This window comes from Leucoraja erinacea, chromosome 18 (genome assembly GCF_028641065.1).
Source record: "Leucoraja erinacea ecotype New England chromosome 18, Leri_hhj_1, whole genome shotgun sequence".
NCBI classification, from domain to species: Eukaryota; Metazoa; Chordata; class Chondrichthyes; order Rajiformes; family Rajidae; genus Leucoraja; species Leucoraja erinaceus.
The window spans coordinates 10,389,432-10,405,125 of NC_073394.1; the positions used below are offsets into that span (position 1 = coordinate 10,389,432).

At 46.1% G+C, this 15,694-nt stretch overlaps 1 protein-coding gene across 6 annotated transcripts in view; it reads left to right on the forward strand.

The window, feature by feature from the left end:
* LOC129705630 (homeodomain-interacting protein kinase 3-like) overlaps positions 1-15,694 on the forward strand; it is a 151,202-nt gene that overhangs the window by 87,738 nt on the left and 47,770 nt on the right. The gene's annotated exons all lie outside the window — the stretch shown is intronic.

Below are 15,694 nucleotides of genomic sequence, written 5' to 3' on the forward strand. Positions count from 1 at the left end.
AACTTGCATTGTCCACAAGAGAGCTCGTTGTACATGGAAGGTAGACAAAAATGCTGGAGAAACTCAGCGGGTGAGGCAGCATCTATGGAGCGAAGGAAATAGGCGACATTTCGGGTCGAGACCCTTCTTCAGACTGATGTGGGGGAGGGGGCGGGAAGAAGAAAGGAAGAGGCGGAGACAGCGGGATGTGGGAGAGCTGGGAAGGGGAGGGGCAGGAAGGAGAAAGCAGGGACTACCTGAAATTGGAGAAGTCAATGTTGATACCGCTGGGGTGTAAACTGCCCAAGCGAAATATGAGGTGCTGCTCCTCTAATTTGCAGTGAGCCTCACTCTGGCCATGGAGGAGGCCCTGGACACAAAGGTCGGATTCGGAATGGGAGGGGGAGTTGAAGTGCTGAGCCACTGGAAGATCAGAATGGGTATAGCGAACCGAGCGAAGGTGTTGGGCGAAGTGATTGCCAAGCCTACGCTTGGTCTCACCAATGTAGAGCAGCTGACACCTAGAGCAGCGGATGCAATAGATGAGGTTGGAGGAGGTGCAGGTGAACCTCTGCCGCACCTGGAAAGACTGCTTGGTTCCTTGGATGGAGTCAAGGGGGGAGGTAAAGCGATAAGTGTAGCATTTCCTGCGGTTGCAAGGGAAAATGCCAGGAGAGGGGGTGGGAAGGGGCAAATTGACCAGGGAGTTAAGGAGGGAGCGGTCGGTCTCTGTGTTAAGCCGAAAGGGGAGGAGATGGGAAGATGTGACCAGTGGTGGGATCCTGTTGGAGGTGGCGAAAATGTTGGAGGATTATTTGTTGTATGTGTTGGCTGATAGGGTGGAAGGTGAGGACAAGGGGAACTCTGCCCTTGTTAAGAGTGGGGGGATAGGGAGTGAGAGCTTAGTTACGGGGTATAGAAGAGACCCTGGTTAGAACCTCATCTTTAGTAGGAGGGGAACCCCCGTTCCCTAAAGAATGAGGACATCTCCGATGCCCTGGTTTGGAACACCTCATCCTGCGTACAGATGCGGCATAGACGGAGGAATTGGGAGTAGGGGATGGAGTCCTTACAGGAAGCAGGGTGGGAAGATGTGTAGTCCATGGACATGATTGTGATGATAACACCCAAGGAGAGGAGAACAGGTGGAGGTAATAATTTAGTGCAGAGGTCTATGTAAGTTGTAACTGGTAGAATAAGGTTTCACCTGCCACCATCAGATGGAGCAAACCAAGCTACAGATTGCTGAGAATCATAACACTACACTCTTTAACATAGGCTGGCATTGTATTTTCAGTCTAAGATATTAAATTGGCTGAAATTATATTAAAGAGCTCATAGTCATAGATCTACACAGTATGGAAACAGGCCAATCTAACCATGCTGACCAAGTTAGCATTCGGGGCTAGTCCCACTTGCCTGCATTTGCTGCATATCACTCTAAACTCTTCTCTCTATCCATATATCTGTCCAAATGTCTTTTGAAAGTCATAATTGATCAAGTTTCCTTTGACAGCTGGTTCCAAATGTGAGATACCCTCTGAGTGAAAAAGTTGTTCCTTGGTCCCTTTTTAATGTGGCTCCTCTCCCCTTTATGCCTATGTCCTCTAGTTTTAGAATCCTCTACTTTGGGAAGAAGACTGTGAGCGTTCATTTTAGCCATGCCACCGATGATCTTGTACAGTTCAGTAAGTTCACCCCTCAACCTCCTACACTCCAATGAAAACAGCCCCAGCCTATCCAACCTCTCCTTGTTACTCTTAAGTCCACAGGTCCAGGTAACGTCCTGGTGAAAGTGAATTATCTTGCCATTATTGTTCTCCTATCTTTGTATCTAACTCTCTAGCTTGTAATTAACGTAGATAGACTTAACTGGGTTGTTTTTGGGTCCCTTTTTGGTGAAGTTACCGTAACTTCTGAACAAATAGCCGAGGGTTTTGTTTCAAGCCTCACTCAAAATACGCCAGGGTTGAAATTTATCCATGATCATTTTTGGCTAAATGCAAACGTGTAGTAGAGTCTGTTCTTTGTCTTCCAACAGCGCTTAGTGGCGCAGACTACTGTTTCGCTGTTGAATGTCATACTTGCTTTCAGACTCCCATCTGCCTTTAATCTGTCAATTTTGCCATTTTACTGAAGCCATGGCTAATTCCCTGAGGTCCATTTGGGATGTTCTCAGTTTCCCAGGAGTGATATTTACACCTGTGATGGCTTCTAGAATAAACATTGCCTAAACAACTTTAGTTTAGTTTAATTTAGTTTATTATCGTTACATAATACCGAGTTGTAATAAAAAGCTTGTTCTGCGTGCTATCCAGTCGTATCATAATATACAAGAGTACAATCATACACAAGTATATGAATGAAACGATTGTAATGCACAAGCCGCTATTTTTGCGCCATTTACATGAAGTCCAAAGTACTGGAGCGGCTCCCAATCCCGGTAAGCAATGCAAAAAGAATATTACTGTGCAATGCACATCTGATAATAAAACACCATTGTACCATTGAAGTAGATACTCTTCTGGATCAGCACTCAAAGAGTGGCCATGTTTCAGTGCCAACTTGCAACCTCTAAGTCTCAAGTCGCTGAAAAGTCCGATTTTGGCCGAAGGAGATATGCAGTTTCTTATTTTCCCCTTTGAAGGCCCGATGTCCTGTCAGTGTTGGATCGATGAAGTCGTGGTCTGCCTGGCACAACACAATGCCGTCTGCTACTTGCACAGCTGCCCTGTACAGCTGCCGCAGGCTACACTCGATTCACTCACTCACCCGGTTGCTGTAACCCCAAACTAGTTAGCGGCTGTCTGTTTACCTATGTAGAAGAGAACGGCAGCAACATAAATGCGCCAACCTGACCGGGTAATTGGCGGGTTGTGACAGGGGGCAGAGAAAGGTTCGTATCACGATTCAATGAAACACGGACCCCCTCTTCCCGCTGAATCCCATGTATAAATGGAGCAACGTTCCTGCAGGGAAGTTGTTCATGAAGAAAGGTGGTGCCGAAGTAGTTGAGGGGATAGTGACATTCCGTGATGACAAAGTGACCGACTACTGGTAATAAGCGTGGTATCAGTGCATTCTGAGACCCCTATTCACGAGCCCATGGATTGGAGAGAGCGTTGCACAGGAGGGGTGACAGCTGACTGCCAGGCCACGTGGGCACGACGACATCATATCCAAAATTTATTGTTACTTTTACATTTGGTGTTCATTTATTTGTTTCCCACATATATTTGAAAGTGAGAATTTGATTCTTTATCTCAAATTTTTGTGAATTCTGTAACGGTAAATTATCATTAACCAGATGGCAGTACCGTGGCGGCAACCTGTAGTGTATTGGCCTCGACAGTCACTTATGAACGCTGAACTGCATTCACCCACAAGTTTAAGCTCAGGATTTGAACCTCGGTCTTTCCGTACTGAAACAAGAGAAACTATAACTCCAAGCACTGAATTCTAAGGAGACGGGGACAAAGATTGGAACCCCCCATATCAGAAAGAAACAGAACAGGGAACATTTCGAGCAAATGCTGCTGAGAAACAGCCACGACATTGGAAGCAAAGCTTAGCAGAGGAAGTTGAAAACCAATTTGGATTATGTGAAATAATGGTTGAGGAGCTTTCTGCAAAAATAAATCTGCAGTCAGATTGGAGGACAGGGTACGTGGGCTATTAGCTCAAATGGAAAATGAGATTAAATTCCCAAGCAATATAAATCATCGTGAAAAACTAATAAAGGTTGTGGGCCTGTGCCTGGCGACTGCAATTCTGCCTCTTCGGCGATCGTGGGTGGAAGCCAGAGACTTGTGCTGTGAATCTCTGCAGATCGTTACATGCGCTGCTGAGAGGCTGTGTACTTCCAATGATGCTTTTATGAATTGAGGGAGTGTGAGCGATCATAGACAATAGACCATACACAACAGGTGCAGGAGTAGGCCATTGGGCTCTTCGAGCCAGCACCGCCATTCAATGTGATCATGGCTGATCATCCCCAATCAGTACCCCGTTCCTGCCTTTTCCCCATATCCCCTAACCCTGCTATTTTTAAGAGCCCTATCTAGCTCTCTCTTGAAAGCATCCAGAGAACCTGCCTCCACCACCCTCTGAGGCAGAGAATTCCACAGACTTAAGAGACAGAGTGGACTTAAAAGCTGCTTTCGCATAGTTTATAGAAAATCAGAGGAGTTCTGTTTGGTGTTAGGGAGTCATAGAGTCATACAGCACGTAAACAGGCTCTTCTGCACAACCTTTTTCTGCCGATCAGGATGCCCTATCGAAGTTATGCCCATTTGCCCGTGCTTGGCCCATATCCCTCTAAAGGTTTCCCAGGAAGGAACTGTAGGTGACGATTTATACCGATGATAGACACAAAATGCTTGAGTAACTCAGCGGGTCAGTAACTCAGCGGGTCAGGCAGCATCCCTGGAGAAAAGGAATAGATGACATTTCGGGTCGGAAACCCTCTTCAGACTAAGGTAGAGGTGGGGAGTGGGAAGTGGAGGCGAGATCAGCTATTGTGTCTTGTTTGCCTGAGCTCCAGAAAGGAACTGAATGTAATGTAGTCTCATTGTCAACATGTTTCTCAGAATTAGGGCTGTCTGCTGCATCTATTAATTGATGAAGATTGGTAGCCATGTTATAAATCTGTACCCTGGTCTATGATTCAGCCCCTTTCTCAGTTCTATGCAAAGGGGTTGGTTGAGTTGAAAAGGTTGACAAGAAGAACCATTTATCCTACTATCCTCTCTCCACAAAACAATGACTGCTCTGCTGCATATTTTCTTCAGCTCTTTCGGACTGGCACCATCTGTAATTTTTTGATGTTTCAACTTCATCCGTGAAGATCTTCATCCATTCAGACGTTCGGTTCCTCTGACTGAAGCGAGGCCAATCTCCATGTTACATGCCTCAGGACAGGCTTTTATCAACATTTTCTTTGGATCAAATTACAGACTTTGTTCATAAGCTCTTGGAAGATTTTTCGGAACATTAACAACACACAGTATTGAACTGCATTGATTTTACACGGAAGCACTGAACCCAAAACTGCTTGCAATAAAAATGAACTGTGGACATAAGCAAAACAGAACTGCAGGAGTTGAGAAGTTATTGCAGTTAGGGCAATAGCAGTACAAATCACTGGATGGATTTAAGAGAGTTAGATAGAGCTCTAGGGGCTGTTGGAGCCAAGGAATATGGGGAGAAGGCAGGCACGGGTTATTGTTTGGGGACGATCAGCCATGATCACAATGAATGGCGGTGCTGGCTTGAAGGGCCGAATGGCCTCCTCCTGCACCTATTTTCTATGTTTCTATGCAGATTAGGTTCAACTACCAGCACAGAGTGGCAGGAGAATGGGGTTGAGAGGGAAAGATAGAATGGCCATGAATGAATGGAGGATTAGACTTGATGGGCTGCATGGCCTAATTCTGCTCCTATAACATGAGATTTGGCCAAATATAAGAAAAATCTGAAGGCACATGAATCCTCAGGTATTGGAATTTTGAGCAAACACAAAGTGCCGGAGGAACTCAGTGGGTCAGGCAGCATCTTGGAAAGAAATGGACAAGATGGCGCTTTGGGTCAGGATCCCTCAAAGCAATCAAAGTCACCCAGTGAAAGCTTCACCATGGAATGTTGAAGGTGTGACTAATGATAGGTGTATTTAGCAACACAGAGTCTTGAACTAGTGGAAATATGAGTTCACGTTTGGTTTAGTTTATTGTCACATGTACCAAGGTAGTGAAAAGCTTTTTGTTGCGTGTTAATTTACAAAATGTACAAAAGTGCAGGATAAAGGGAAAAACATATAGTACAATATAAAGTCCTGTAAACTCTGATTAAAGATAGTCCGATGGTCGCTAATGAGGTAAATGGTAGGTCAGGACTGCTCTCTAGTTGTCGATAGGATGATTCAGTTGCCTGATAACAGCTGGGAAGAAACTTCCCGGAATCTGGAGGTGTGCATTTTCACACTTCCCTAATGGGAGAGGGGAGAAGAGGAGAATGACTGGAGTAAGACTCATCCTTGATTATACTGCTGGCAGCTTGAGGTGTAAATGGAGTCAACGGAAGGAGGTTGGTTTCTGTGATGGTCTGGGCTGCGTCCACAATTCGCTGCAATTTCTAGCGGTCTTGGTTGGAGCTGTTCCCAAACCATCATCCCTGCAGGGCCACTGCGGAGTTTAAATTCAGCTTCCTTGACTGCCCGTTGTAGTGCAAACATCTCCATGGCTCGGTCACATCGAAGACTGCTTGCCTCCAGACCAGCAGATGCCTCAGAAATATAAAACCAGAGTGGAAGCAACCCATAGGCAATCTCGAGGGACCAGAGTCAAGTGTTAAAAACAACAGCATGGAAACAGGCCCTTCAGCCACCGGGTCCACACCGACCATCCATCACTCGTTCGCACTAGTCTATGTTACCCTACTTTCACTCCCACTCCTTACACACTAGGGGCAATTTACAGATGGCCAATTAATCTACAAATCCACATGTCTTTGTGATTTGGGAAACAACCGGGGCACCCAGAGGAAACCCACACTGTCACAGGGAGAACGTGCAAACAGTGACCTCTGACGCAGTGATGCAGCAACTTTACCAGCTGAGCCACCGTGCCACTCACTATGTGTATGCACAGGAAGAAGACTAACGTGAAAATCGTTTATGATATGCTCCTCTCTCTCCCTCTCGCCCTCTCGCCCTCTCTCCTCGCCCTCTTTATCCCCGCAAATCCTTCCCAAAACCTCTCTGCCTTACTCTCGTCCATTCACATGCTCCTTAACACCCGCCTCAGCTTTCATTATAAAGCAGTCTGTTTAATTGCTCAAAGAGACATTTTGGGGACACTGTGCGTGAGCCAAGCTAACCTGGAACAGAAAGTCAGGCTTATTCTGGACAGAGTACTGCTTGAGCACATAAATATCCTCAGCATATTCCTCTTGATCCAACTAGATTATTGTTTTTAAGTTCCTCTTTATATATAGCACCAGTGATCCAGTGCACCGGCCCATGGTATTTGAAATATTCAACCACCTTTGGCCTCAATCCATTGTGTCGCTTGGTTGGTCTAAATTTAGAGTCAGAGTGAATTTTGACCTAAGTATATCTCAGGACCAGGCCTCGGTGTTATGGTGAGGTGGCCCCTTGTTTACCTCTCTGAAGAGGTTAGAAAACACTATAAAGACATTTTAGTTTTTCGTTTAGGGATACAGCACGGAAACAGGCCCCTTCGTCCCACCAAGTCCGCACCGACTTCTGATCCCCGCACACTAGCACGATCCTACTCACACTAGGGACAATTTACAATTTTACCAAGTCAATGAAACCTACAAACCTGTACATCTTCAGAGTGTGGGGGGGAACATACAAACTCCATACAGACAACCCCCGTAGTCAGGATCGAACCCAGGTCTCGGGTGCTGTAAGGCATTAACTCTAGAGTCATAGAGTGATACAGTGTGGAAACAGGCCCTTCGGCCCAACTCGCCCTCCGGCCAACATTGTCCCAGCTACAATAGCCCCACTTGCCTGCGCTTGGTCCATATCCCTCGAAACCTGTCCTATCCATGTACCCGTCTAACTGTTTCTTAAACGATGGGATGGTCCCAGCCTCAACTACTTCCTCTGGCAGCTTGTTCCATACACCCATCACCCTTTACGTGAAAAAGTTACCGCTCGGATTCCTATTAAATCGTTTCCCCTTCACCATCACCCTATGTCCTCAGGTCCTCGATTCCCCCACTCGGGGCAAAAGACTGCATCTACCCGATCTATTCATCTCTGAATTCTGTATACCTATAAAGGTCTCCCCTCATCCTACAGCGCTCCATGGAATACAGACCCAGCCTACTCAACCTGTCCCTGTAGCTCACAACCTCTAATCCTGGCAGCATCCTCGTAAATCTTTTCTGAACACTTTCAAGATCTGAATTAATTACCCCAGTGCTCATCAATCTTGATTTTACCCCTGGTTTTGACAGGAGCAACTCCAGTTTGAAATTCTTATCCTCGTTTCCTAGCCTCATTTGTCTGTCTCCACTCCAATGTTTGCGACTGTGCCTATGGCTGTCTGCACCCAAAGCTATGGAATTTCCTCTCCAGCTCCTACAAAAGCAAAATGCTGAAACTCCAGCTCTTTACATTACTTCACCCTCTCTTTGAAGAAGTTACTCAATTCTAGACTAGACGGAGTGCTAACAAGTCTTTACATGGCTCAATTTTCAAATATTGATAATGTTCCTGTTGAGCACCTTTGATATGTTACTGAGGTAAAGCTGCTGTGTAAACACTGGTTTACACAGTTATTGGTGTTGCTTCAGCTTTAAGTTATGAATGAAAAGGCACTTAAATAATCAGTCCCTTGTTTAACCAGAAACCAAATCCCAGACTGTCGTCGCATGTGCTTTCATCGTTCTGCTCTTTAGAGGAGTGGACCCGATTTACAGTCAACTCTGTGTGGGTGTCTCAATTTCCAGGGCTGTTTCTCTGGCGAACCTGTCAGTGTAGATTGGACGTGCTTCAGTTCACAGGGTCACACTGCTCACACTTCAATGAGGGGACGGGTGAGATTGACGGAAGGAACTATAGAATGCACTTGATTGTAATCAAGTATCTATCGTAACAAGTACAAATATGTATCAATATTTCTGGACGGCACGGTGGTGCAGGGGTAGAGTTGCTGCTTTAAGGGCCTGTCCCACCTGGGCATCATTTGCGCATCACGCAGATGGCACGTGAAGACTTTGTACATCCCAAAATCCTGGGGCGCCGTGCGCGACCGCGCGTCACTGCCTACGTCACCACGCACCATGCGCGCATCACGTGCGTGGCACGACTCGAGCACCGTGCATCGTGACGCGTAAATGATGATGCGTAAATTACGTGCAATTGACGCCAAGTGGGACAGGGCCTTTACAGCACCAGAGACCTGGGTTCGATCCTGACTATGGTTGCTGTTTGTACGTTCATTCTTCCCGTGGATTTTCCCCAGGCGCTCCAGTTTCCTCCCACACTCCAAAGGCGCACAGGTTTGTAGATTAATTGGCTTCGGTAAAGATTGTAAATTGTCCCTAATGTGAAGGTATCACTGGTTGGCACGGACTCGGTGGGCCGAAGGGCATGTTTCTCTAAACTAACTCGACTTTTCTTTGGCAGGATATCATGCAACAAAAGCTTTTCACTGTACCTCTGTACACGAGACAATAATAAACTAAACTAAAACTCACAGGATAAGTACCGGAATCAAATCTAAACCCCCTCTGCTCTCTCGTCAAGGATGTGCTTCTGATACAAATCATTGATAGTTTTTACATCAAAAAAAAAAGTGTATTTTATTTAATAAGAATTTCATATTCCCTGAGACAGCCTGAATACCAGGTTTACCACCCTCCCACCAACACCTATAAATGGAACGGGGAACAAGGGGTGAGGAGTTATGATGTGGGACTGGGTGTCAGCTCAAGGCAAGTGGGTACTGCATTTACTGCATATCCAAAATTGATCCTGAACTGAGGGGCTTGTTTGGCTCGAGGGCCATTAAGACTCAACCACAAACCACGGGTCTGGAATCAATTATAGACCAGATGGGCCACATTGGCAGATTTCCTTCCCAGGTTATTAAATTAGATGGGATTTTGTGTTAATATGGAAATTTCACAGTCACTATTACTAATATTAGCGTATTAGTTGCAAATTCCCAGCCAATGTTTAGTTTACTTTAGAGATGCAGCATGGAAACAGGCCTTTCCACGCACCGAGTCTGAGCTGACCAGCAATCACCCGTACACTAGTTGTATTCTGCGCATGAGGGGAAACTCACAGAAGCTAATTAACCTACAAATCTGCATGTCTTTGAAATGCGGGAGGAAACTGGAGCACTAGGAGGAAAGCCGTACGGTCATAAGGAGAACGTGCGAGCTCCGTATAGACAGCACCCGTAGTCGGGATCAGACCCGGGTCTCTGGCACTGGAAGTCAGCAACTCCACCGCCGCGTAACTCTGCCAATCTTGTGTCTCCAGATCAGTTTTCTAGTTTCTAACCAACAGCGCGGTAAATCATAGCAGGTGATGAATGAGCAAGAGTGAGTGACCATAGCAGGAGATAGTGGGAGTCAGAGGGAGGAGTGTTATGTTTGGGCAGAGTGCGGGTTTGAGGGGGCTGGATAGGCTGTGGGTTAGGGGATACGGATCCTACCTTATGAATCAGCGTATTTACCTTGGCAGGATGGCAATATCCCTGTTGCACGTGGTATGAAATGAATTAGTGTTCTTCTGTATCCAAAACTGCAATATATACTCCACCCAACGCATTCCTGTAAATACCCCGCATGTTGTGCACAAATAAAAAAAATAGGTTTCTTGGACAGCAAAGCTAGGTGTGGGCATGTTGATTAAAATCACTGTCAAAGTGTGATGTATGTATACGATTTTGTTCTCTTTTGCTGTGTCATAGATTTTACCATAGATCTGAAGAAGGGTCTCGACCATAGACGTCACCTCTTCCTTTTCTCCGGAGAAGCTGCCTGACCCGCAGAGTTACTCCAGCATTTTGTGTCTAAATCTGGGCCGAATGGTCCCTTCTTGTGGCAATGGTGCAGCAGGATGCTTTGTGCGCCCCTGAGAGATGGCGATTGGTATCCCATCCAGGAAGGCGATCCGAGAGATCAGCTCTGGCTTGGTGCTTACAATGGGAGCATGAGCCTTGAGTCTCTGGGGCTTGAAGCCACCACCCCCAGAGTCAAAGATGAGACCCCTCTCCCTCACTGATCCAATGCAGGCACAGCAGCTCCTCTCTGCTGGATCTGTTTTCCTGCTGAAGATAGACACAAAATGCTGGAGTAACTCAGCGGGACAGGCAGCATCTCTGCATAGAAGGAATGGGCGACGCTTTGGGTCGAGACCCTTCCTCAGACAGGGGAGAGAGGTAAGGTGTGAAAACGAGACATCAAAGTGGACAAAGCAAATGAAGGTGTAGAATAGATCATTGTTAGCTAGGAGAGGGTGACAACGAAGCATACAGAGATAACATTTGATCAGGGGGAGTGTCAGACTGGTTGGGGAACTAGAAGGGGAAGGGATGGGAAGAGAGGGAAAGCAATGGTTACCTGAAGTTAGAGACGTCAAAATTCATAAGCTGCCCAAGCGAAATATTAGGTGCTGTTCCATCAATTTGCGCCCGGCCTCTCTCTGACCATGGAGGAGGCCCAGGACAGAAAGGTCAGTATGCAGAGTCAGGTGCAGAGAAGGTTCACCAGACTGATTCCTGGGATGTCAGGACTGTCTCATGAAGAAAGACTGGATAGACTTGGTTTATACTCTCTAGAATTTAGGAGATTGAGAGGGGGTCTTATAGAAACTTACAAAATTCTTAAGGGGTTGGACAGGCTAGATGCAGGAAGATTGCTCCCGATGTTGGGGAAGTCCAGGACAAGGGGTCACAGCTTAAGGATAAGGGGAAATCCTTTAAAACCGAGATGAGAAGAACTTTTTTCACACAGAGAGTGGTGAGTCTCTGGAACTCTCTGCCGCAGAGGGTAGTCGAGGCCAGTTCATTGGCTATATTTAAGAGGGAGTTAGATGTGGCCCTTGTGGCTAAGGGGATCAGAGGGTATGGAGAGAAGGCAGGTACGGGATACTGAGTTGGATGATCAGCCATAATCATATTGAATGGCGGTGCAGGCTCGAAGGGCCGAATGGCCTACTCCTGCACCTAATTTCTATGTTTCTATGTTTCTATGTATGGGAATGGGAGGGGGGAGTTAAAATGTTCCTTTTCCTGCTGTTAGCCACAGCTGATAGCTTATGTACACCCGACCACCTTTCCTTGGTCGTTGTGAAGATTTAGACAATGAGATAACTTGCCTAGGATCGGTGCACGTGCACAGACAGGCCCTAGTTTTGCCAGGATTAGCTTACAGTTGATCCATTTATACAACACTGCAGTTGTAACCTCACTGTTTGAACAATACTTAGCTGCAGGCAGCTGCCAGTGAGGGGTATCATGTAACTACAACAGATCCTGACAGCTGGTCCCACAGTCATGTGTTCAATTAATTATATAAACCATCCAGTCTGCTCCTGAACATTTATAAGGACGTCTTGGCAGCCAATCCACAAGAAATACAGGTTATCCATTCATGAGCAATGTTACAATAATCTTGCATTGGAAGGAACTGCAGATGCTGGTTTACATCGAAGATTGACACAAAAAGCTGGAGTAACTCAGCGGGACAGGCAGCATCTCTGGAGAAAAGGAATAGGTGATGTTTCGGGTCGAGACCCTTCTTCAGACTGAGGGTCAGGGGAGAGGGAGACATAGATGAAATAAATGAAAGATATGCAAAAAGCAACGATGATCAGGGAAAGGAGGAGCCCACAATGGTCCGTTGTTGGCTGAGGGACAGGTGATAACGACTTATACCAGACAGTAGAACTCAACAGGACAACAATAAAACTAGTACGATGACAATGGTGGGGGAGGGACGGGGAGAGAGGGTCACTTGAAGTTAGAGAAATCAATATTCTTACGCAAAATTACCCCAAGAATCCTCTATATCGCTTGTTCCCCTTTGCCGTGACTCAGTCTGAAGAAGGGTCGCGACCCAAAATGTCACTTATTCCTTCTCTCCAGTGATGCTGGTTAACCTGCTGAGTTACTCCAGCTTTTTGTGTCTGCCTTCGTTTTAAACCAGCATCTGCTGTTCCTCCCTGCACATTTAGTCTGTTCCTGAAAATCTATAAGGACGTCTTGGCAGCCAATTGATAAGGAATACATGTTATCCATTCATTAGCAATGTTACAATAATCTTGGCTATTCCCTGGTTCCCTTACTGCCACGCCACGCCACACTCCACACTCCAAAGACGTACAGATTTGTAGGTTATTTGGCTTTGGTAAAAAATTGTAAATCGTTCATAGCGTGTAGGGTAGTGTTAATGTGCAGGGTGATCACTGGTCAGCACGGACTTGGTGTGGGCCAAAGGGCCTGTTTCCGTGCTGAATTTCTAAACTAAACTCTACCCTTGCAACTGAGATAGCTGCTGTAAGGTTTCCTGACCTGCCATTTCATTTAACATTTAAAAAACACACTGGTTATTGAGTTGGTATATTTTGTAGATGTGCGCATCATTTGGATTCGTCTTGAAGTTTAGAGACCAGAGCACCAGACCGTGTGAGGTTTTGCTTTTGAATTGCATTTTTGGGCTTTTCCTGAGTAATTTGGCAAGCTTGTTAGAGTTGTTTTGGCGGAACACTTGCACCCTGGTCTGAAGAAGCTTTGCTCTATTAAAGCCTAGGCAAAAAGCAAATCCCACATGGTGTAAGAACACCCCACCCCCCCTCCTCCCCTCAATCTACATCAGAAATGACCGTACACCAACTCCCCAAGCACTACTAAGGGCCAGGATCACTCTGTGGGCCGTATGCTTGTTATGAATGAACAGCCAGGACTGCACATTCCTGCAAGTCAATATCCAAGCAGTGTCAGGACGAGTGACGGTGTTAACAAGGCCAATGTTTTTACAGAGTTGTGAGTATATTGCAATGGAAGATCCCCATAAAGTTAGGCTAATGTGTCTAATCTTGGTGGGATCACACTTGGAAGCACCATGAATAGTTCTTGTCTCCTTGTTAAAAACAGAATGTTATATGGAAAAGATAGTTGACGTGAGTGCGCCATAACTTCCTGCTATTGGTATCAGTTCATTATTGTCACATGAATTATGAGGTACAGTGAAAAGCCTTGTTTTGCATGCTGTCCAGGCAGTTCACACATGAGTACATAGATGGTGCAAACGCAAAAATAAATGGAGTGCAGAATATAGTGTTACAACAGATAAAGGGTAGATAGAAAAATGTGCAGGGGCCACAATCAAGGGTGATTGGAAGTTGGGCAGGAGGTACTGAAGTCTCACACCACCAGGTTCAGGAACAGCTACTTTCCTTCAACCATCAGGGTCTTGAACCGACCTGCACAACCCTAACCCTATTTCAGCAACAAAACCACAGACCACATCTCACACCACCATCGACTTGTTTACGAATTATGCTGCTGCACTAACATTCGGGTTATTTTGCACACCCTTCCCCCTTTCACCATCTTGTAGAATTTATGTCATTTATGTTCTGTGTGTTGTCTGAGTCTATATTCCTGTGATCCTGCTGCAAGCAAGTTTTGCATTGTACCTGTGCCTCGCCGTTACTTATGCATTGGCAATAAATTTGACTTGTTTGTGAGCCACACAGTATGCTGAAGCAAGGTACAAGGAACTGTAGATGCTGACTTACACAAAAGGAGACAAAGTGCTGGAGTGATTGTGGGTCTGGAGAACATCGATAGGTGACGTTGTGGGCCAGGACCCTTCTTCATGCAGGTTTATTTGGCACAAACATGCACTACATACCATTTAACATTCCTGTGCCAGTGTGTGTGTGTGGCTTTGTGAACTGATAATGAAGTTGTTTGAAGGGAGTACACCCAAGATGTACCAATCAAGATAGATTCCTGATTAGTACTGGTGTCAGGGGTTATGGGGAGAAGGCAGGGGAATGGGGTTAGGAGGGAGAGACAGATCAGCTACGATTGAATGGCAGCCTAGACTTGATGGGCCGAATAGCCCAATTCTGCTCCTATTACCTATGACCTTAGATCTTGATAAAACCCCATTGTGGAGTGCAAAAAAACATCATTGGGCTGCATGAAAGACTTCCTGGACATTTTAATTTGCATGGTGTTCATACCAATCAAGCCTTAATTAAACCCATGCACTTAAGTGCCTGTGTCATTTGCGTGTCATTTACGCAACATCATTTATGTGTCACGAGGCACGATGCACGCGTCATGACGTGCACGTGATGCGCGCATGGCGAGGCGTGGTGGCGTAGGCAGTGATGCGTGGTCCCAGGATTTTGGGATTCACAAAATCTTCGCACGCCACCTGTGTGACGTGCAAATGACGCCCAAGTGCGACAGGCCCTTTACTCTGAAATTGGCATTGGCTGGGCAGGTATCAGCAGTATAAAGACGCTGGGTATGTCCCTGCATGCTGGTGTGTATCTGCCCATTATTTCACTTACCTTTTGAAAAGGTTAAGAAAATGGGCGCATCCCTTGAAACAAGTTGATGCCTGTTGCACCAGGTTACACCATTTTACACCATATTCTGTCAACGTTGTGCTTTGCCTGCTCCTGAACTTTGTACGTGACCCTGCCATTATTCTCTACTTCAGGCCCAAGCATGCCATCTGCTTGTGGCTGCAGTTCAAGAGTCTGCAGATCACTGAATGAGAACCGCCACAGAGATTCAATGGCTGGCTTCAGTTCAGCAAAGCGCTTTATTGGAAATAGAGTTAAGAAACTAAATTTAATCACCCCTCTTCTTGAATTACTCTCTGCTGTTGCACATTATAATGCATGGCCGACGAGAACAAAGAGGGTCCCGGCGTGCGGGGGTGGGGCGCAGAGATCAAAGGGGAACCATCGTGGGGGGCAAGAATAAAAGGGGGCCGCCGACGGGGGGGGGGGGGGGTGAGAACAAAGGGGGACACGCGTGGGAAGGGGGCGACCATTGGGGACTAAATTGAATGTTTTGCAACTTTTTCGGTGCCCTATATGTGGCGACTCTTTGCTTACCTTGTGTATGCAACACAAAGAATATCACTGACATGTCACGTGTAATAAGAAAGTATCATTCATTCAGTCATTGTTGGTGAT